The sequence below is a fragment of the Neltuma alba genome, unplaced genomic scaffold (assembly GCF_004799145.2).
Source record: "Neltuma alba isolate B1F8T4 unplaced genomic scaffold, ASM479914v2 tig00012167_pilon, whole genome shotgun sequence".
NCBI classification, from domain to species: Eukaryota; Viridiplantae; Streptophyta; class Magnoliopsida; order Fabales; family Fabaceae; genus Neltuma; species Neltuma alba.
Window position 1 is genome coordinate 191,843 of NW_021636714.1, and position 6,622 is coordinate 198,464.

Genomic DNA, 6,622 nt, shown 5'->3' on the forward strand with positions numbered 1-6,622 from the left:
GTTGGAATGGAGATTTGCGGGTAAATAGCATGGTGTGACGATGGGGATGAATTTTGATGTAAGAAAATACCACTATGATACTCTTCCGGTCTTATTAGAACTCATTTAACTAATTTGATTAGATTAAAAAAGTTAGTTAATTATAAAAAATGTGACATGTTTTTCTAAAATACATAATCATCTTTCTTAATACATCATCTTCCTCTTCTACTTAATTATGGCTGGAGTATCTATATGAATAGTCTAGAAAAAATTGATAAATATAAGAAATGAGACTTATATTTAGGACCAAAACCAACTCATTTATAGAATAAAAGTTTGATCATAAATATATGATAGCCCATTAAATACAATAAAAAAAAAAGATGAAAGAAAATATACAGTATATTTTTATTTTCAAATACCATTTCTAATAAGGATAAATATGAAAAATATTACCAATTTAATGCATTGTTTATGTGTGATAATAAATTACAAGTCACTTACACAGTATAAGGCCGGAACAATATCACCGGAGAGGGGAGGAGAAATTCATGCGTGCTTCCATGAGCACCGATTTTCATGCATTCTAACCAGTTAAAAGCCAACAGCTCAACTAACTTTAGTCACAGCTAAGAGATGAATCCATTTGAAATTTTGGGAACAAAAAACCCTTGTCATCGAATTCCTCCCAGCGGGTCACCTCATTTTATTTCCATTAAACCAGGCCTGAAGGCTCTGCCCTGTCTATCCCTCCTATAACTATTTACATTCTTTAATAATAACTCTGGTATTAAACATAACTTCAATTTCCTATGACGGTGTTTGGAGAGGCATCCTGAAATCGGATGTCTAGGTTAACGCTTGAAAGTATAATATATATTCATCCTATCTAATATTGGTATCACCTAAGATAAGTCATCTTTAGTTTGGGTTGAATCCGAACCCCTATCTAAAATTTTATTATTATATAAACATAAAATCTACTTTACACTATAAATTAGATTTTATATTTAAAATATGAGGTAATATAACATTATTCTCTGCAAAATCAAAAATAAAATATTAATATCATACTACAAAAGAAGTTAATTCATCCCGGCGTTAACTTTTTTCCTTACCGAACCCGTTAATTTTCGAGGTAGGTGATATTTTTTTTTTTTTAATGCGCTACTGTCACTGCGCTGGCCCCCAAAAAAAAAAAAACTCATAATAATGTATGCCTTCACTGCATAGTAGTAGCGCTTAAAGTGGGAATCCCCTGGATGTCTCCTAATTTGGGTTCATGTAATCCCGCTCCGTGGGGCCCGGCTGAGGCTTGTTTCCTCTCTCCTAGGCAATTTCCTAATCATCTTATTAAATTGCCCTTCCTGTTTTTCTTTAACGCGCATACTTTGATTAATTTAATAATTTCTTCAATCACGTACTAACCCCGTCCACGTCATGCATTTACCCTTACGCTCACCCCCCCGCCCATGCTCATCCAATAACGGTTACGGACTTCAAACGGGGTTTCACTTTTGTTAAGGGAGAAAAACGCTGTGGGCGCGGATTCCTGCAATTGTTGGGTGCAGTGAAGTTTGAGGATGATTCCTTGTCAGACGCTAACTGTGGACCCGCCACGTGGTGGGCATGTCAGTTTGTGGGACACGTGGCATTCATTGGATGGACGAGGAAGTGGGACCCCTTTTGTGCTTGAACTAGTGGTTGCGTAGCGCGTGTTGCGTAATTATGAACGGCGTTACGGAAGGGACGTCATCGCTATTCAACAACTGCTACGTGGAACTCTTTTATCCGTTTTTTCCCCTGACAAAATTTATTTTTATATTTTTCTATCCAAAGGACGAAAAGAAACAGTGTGGTCAAAAAGTTAACGCCTTTCAACGGCTAAAACGTTTTCCCCTCTTACTTTAATCCACTTATTTGTATTGTATGTTGATGAGGGGGGGAAAGAAAAAAAAGAAGAAGAAGAGAATTCAAATCTGTGTTTAACAAGATTTATTATCAGAAGAAAGACAACTATAAACCTCATTAAAAAATTAAAAGTTAATATTATCTCATATTTTAATTATAAGATCTCGTTTGTAGACTACAAATAAAATCTTATAATTAAAACTAGAGGTAATATAATTTTTAATAGTTTAAGTTTACTTATATTTAGGTTTTAGTTCTTTAAATTTCACATAACAGGTTTTTTTTTATTTAAAACATTCTCTCCAATCTAATGAACTATTTTATCTCTAACTTATGGTTTGAAATTTGAAAAGCTAAAATTAAAACAAGGATAAATTTGAGAGATTAAAAATTAATATTGAATCAAAATTTCATCATAACTTAAGTTTTCATGCTTATTTTCTATATTTTAACGCCTAAAATTTTTTAAAAAGTTGTGATTTGATATTAACATCATTATATGGCCCTCAGTTGTCATTATTTTTTTATTATATTCTAGTTATTTTTTTAAAAAAAAGGGTAAAAATAGAATCTTAATACATTTTTTACGATTGATTTTTTTAATCGGTGAGGTTGAAGTTTTGTTTTTTCAATTATCTTTCATGAAGAGTGCATGAATTGAATGAATTGCGACCCTTACTAGCAATTGCCTTACATTTTTATCGTCTAGTCTACCCTATCGTTCTTTCTGTCATATCGATGAAAGCTTTATGTTTGCACAGAATTGGAGAGCGTACGGAGACATAAAAAAGAAAAATGAAGGGAAGGACGAGATAGCACTAGAGTGATGAGAACCATACGGCAATAATAGCGAGGGAAGGTAAAAGCAGCAGTGCGAATTTCAAGTCTTATTTTTTCCCGTTTGATCCCACCCCAACTTTAATGATTTACCCGTACACAGTTAAACAAGGGTGTAATGAAGGGAGTAAACGGGGGGGAAAAATAGAAAAAAAATTATTTGATGTCTATTGTTTTGATTTGATTATAATCTGGTACTTAAATTTTGATTCGGTGCATTTCAATTTCTATAGTTTCAACTCTATTATAACTCAGTCATTGAATTTTAACCCGATACAGTTCAATTGTTATAGTCTTGAGCGTTGATCATTTAAAATATTAATCTTTATATTTTAAAATTAAAACTATATATATTATAAAACTGATGAATTAAATATTAAAATAATCAAAATATAGGAATTAGATTTTAATTGAGTTAAAATTATAATGATTATCTTTAGAAATTAAATTCAGATCAAGACATATAAATTAAAAAAAGTTAATATAAACTTTGATCTTTTAAATTTGTTTTCATTTTAGTTTTAATCCCTCAAATTTCAAACAATAAGCTTTGATCCCCTAAATTTTTTTCATTTAAAACATTGTCTTATAATACAAATAAGAACTTGAACCATTTTATCCTTTTATGGAGCAAAACTTATAATTTGAAATTTGATAGATCAAAATTAAAACGAGGACAAACTTAAAGGGTAAAAAATTATATTAATCCAATTGAAAAAATTGATTTTTCTAGTGGGGAAAAGGGGGGGAAAGAGAATAAGGAGACTACGGGGTGTTTGGATGGAAACTAAGTCATGATTTTAGAAGTGATTTTACGGTTTACAAAATAAATATATAGAGGAGTTTATCTCGATTTACGAAAAAATATTTTTGAGAAGCACTTTTTAGGGTATCCAAACACCTCCTAAAAGGGGGGCAAGTAAGGGAAAGAGGAAAAAGGGGAGGAGGAAATCGTCATTGAAGTGAGGAAAAAGCAGGGGAGGGAAAGTAAGAAACAAAAAGGAAAAGATGAGGCTGGAGGGGGGTTGGCACTTTTTGAAGGTTAGGTATATAAATTGTGAACATGATGAGTTTTTGTTTTTTGGGGTTCCAATGCCCACTAATATGCATCCATTACTGGACGCCACACCACCCCAATTTCGGATCCCATCACAATTTTCTCAAACATCTATTACGGGACGCCACACCACCCCAGTTTCGGATTCCATCACAATTTTCTCAAACATCCCGCATTCAACGGTAATTTATAAAAACTTTTAGACTTTCCAATAAAAAATGTTAATTTTGGTGATTACTCTAAATCTTGCTTATTTTCAGATCTATTTTGTTAAACTTAATAAAAATATGTTTGCAAGTAAATGAAACCAAACTTCAATAGAATTACACTTTATAAAACATGGTTCATCGGTATGGTTTTTCATTTACATGGCAGAGGCGTATTAGGAAAGGAGTTATAGTTAACAAAACAAACCACAACCAAGGCCTTGAAATTTGGGAAACCGCAATGAAAATCTAGTCTATGTGGTGAGTTGAGTTGTAAATTCCTCATGATATAAATTGTTGAAGATCGATTGTTAAAAAAAAAAAAACACCGTCTTCAATATTTCTAACAATATCGAGCTCCAAGTTATTGAAAAATTGATTATCAAACACTTAAGTTTAGTTGTAAGTGGGAGACAAAATCAATCAACTGATAAAAACAGGTAGTTAAAGTCCTTTTATTACCAGAGACAATCTTATTTGACATATCACTGAGCACTAAATACTTCTCCCATACAGAATTCGAATATTGCTTACTTTGAAGAATTAGTCCATTTCACCAAACCCAACCTCCATTGATTAGTTAATTTTTAATCCTTATAAATGTTGGAAAACCTTTCATGATGAGGCTTGACAATTGACTATCCCACTTTATTAGCTGTTGTTGCTGTTCTCTATTTCTACAACCGATACTTAGCAATTTATAGTTAATCTTCCAGAATTTACAATTGGAAGTCTCGAGAACTCACATCCTTCATTGTACATTTCCAGATTTCAGGGCCTTCAGAGCGTATTTTTGCCCCTTTTGATGTCGTTCAATGTCATTTTCCCCGTAATATTTGCCAAGAAATGTCAAATAATATCTCAATTCTTCAAGAGTGTGAGTGCTTTTTTAACAATCACAATTATGACAGGTGTCAAATGAGAGATAAGAAGCTGCGAATAAGGATCGCACCTTTAATTTGGGTCATGATATGATGATAATAATAATAATAATAACACACAGCTCCATCATCTTTGGATGGCTCCATTAGTTGGTAGGTAGATGATGGCGAATAGTGGATAAGTGGGAGCAACACTTGAAAGGAGCTCACATGAAAAGTTTGCATGACTCTAATTGGTCCATTTGTTTCTATTCCATTTTATGACTCTATATATATATATATATATATATATATATAGGGTATATAAACAACAGTTGCTACATCAATTTAAGCACAATCAACTTTGATGAGTGCATAGTTTGATTTGAAGTCAAAAAACAGGAAAAATAATTATCATTTTATGAATCTGGTAAAGCATCACGTATTATTATATGTCCGTAAAGCGAAAGTTATTATATATTGACTTAATTCCTGATGGATGTGCATGCACAAACATATAGTTTGATTTCTACCGTCCAAATGTGGAATTTAAGATCTGAGCAAATAAAATAATATTTTGGTTTTGACTAATGAAATACAAAATCCAGCATGTTGTGGGGGAATCCATGTTATGCTAGACACTAGGGTGTGGGGTTCTAAATGGCCAGTAATGGCTCTCAACATCATCTATATATATCTAATAATTTTTCTAAAGGGTGATTTAAGAAAACGTCAATCACACTTCAATTAATTTTAATAATTTCTTTTTGGGAGAAAATTAGGAAAAAATCCCACATTCAAAATTTTATTGGCGGGAAAGATTTAAATCAGAATAAGTACTCCATGTATCAGTACAATATTTATAGAGTATTAGTATTTTCTTTGCATAAAAATTTATCAGATTCTTCTTATAATAAGGTTTTTAATGAAAAACTTCTTCTCAAATTTCCCCTTTTGTATATAAATACACACACATAGTTGCAAAGCATTGTGTTATTAAAATACAGGGTGAAGAGGAAGAGAAACCCTCTGATATGCTGCACTTAATGACGTCGTGCTTATCAATAATTGAACAATTTCATTAACAGGAACAGATAAAAGCATTATATAACGATAAGCTTCCAGGTCAGGATGAGGTTGTTTAGTTAATGGCCTTTCAGAGACAAGTGATCAATTTTAAATTAATCAATGAGGATGATGTTATCATGATAATGATATCTTTAAGCATAGTACCTCAATTCCTTTCCTTGTAGTAGTTTGGCCAGCTGATTCATCAATGGCTAGCTGTTTGTAGCCTGCAGCTATATACGCGCCTTGTTATCTAGCAGCAACAGCTTGGAGAACATAAAGACACCAAGGGGCTATCAATTATGTATATTGATCAATTCGTTCCTTAGTGTGAGAAAGATTCCAAATAAATGAACTATTTAATAGCATGAGCAGTATAATTTAATAGAATGTAGAAGACAATATTGAAGAGAAAAATTGGAGAGTGGCAGAAAAATGCATTTGGAGAATGATATGGTTCAAATTATTCTAACCTTCGCCACCAATTGCTACCTGTGCTACATTTTCCTTCATTCCCTGTGCTGCCTCTGGATTGTTCTGCATATGTTAGAGATGGACTTGATGAATTTCATAATGCCGACGAAATCCTTATTTTCTTTGACGTTTTCAGGCTTCTGCAGCAAATAACAGCGAAAAGAGAGGGTTAAGAAAAAGACAAAAGGTCACACACATATTGCATACACACAAAGGCCATACTTTCT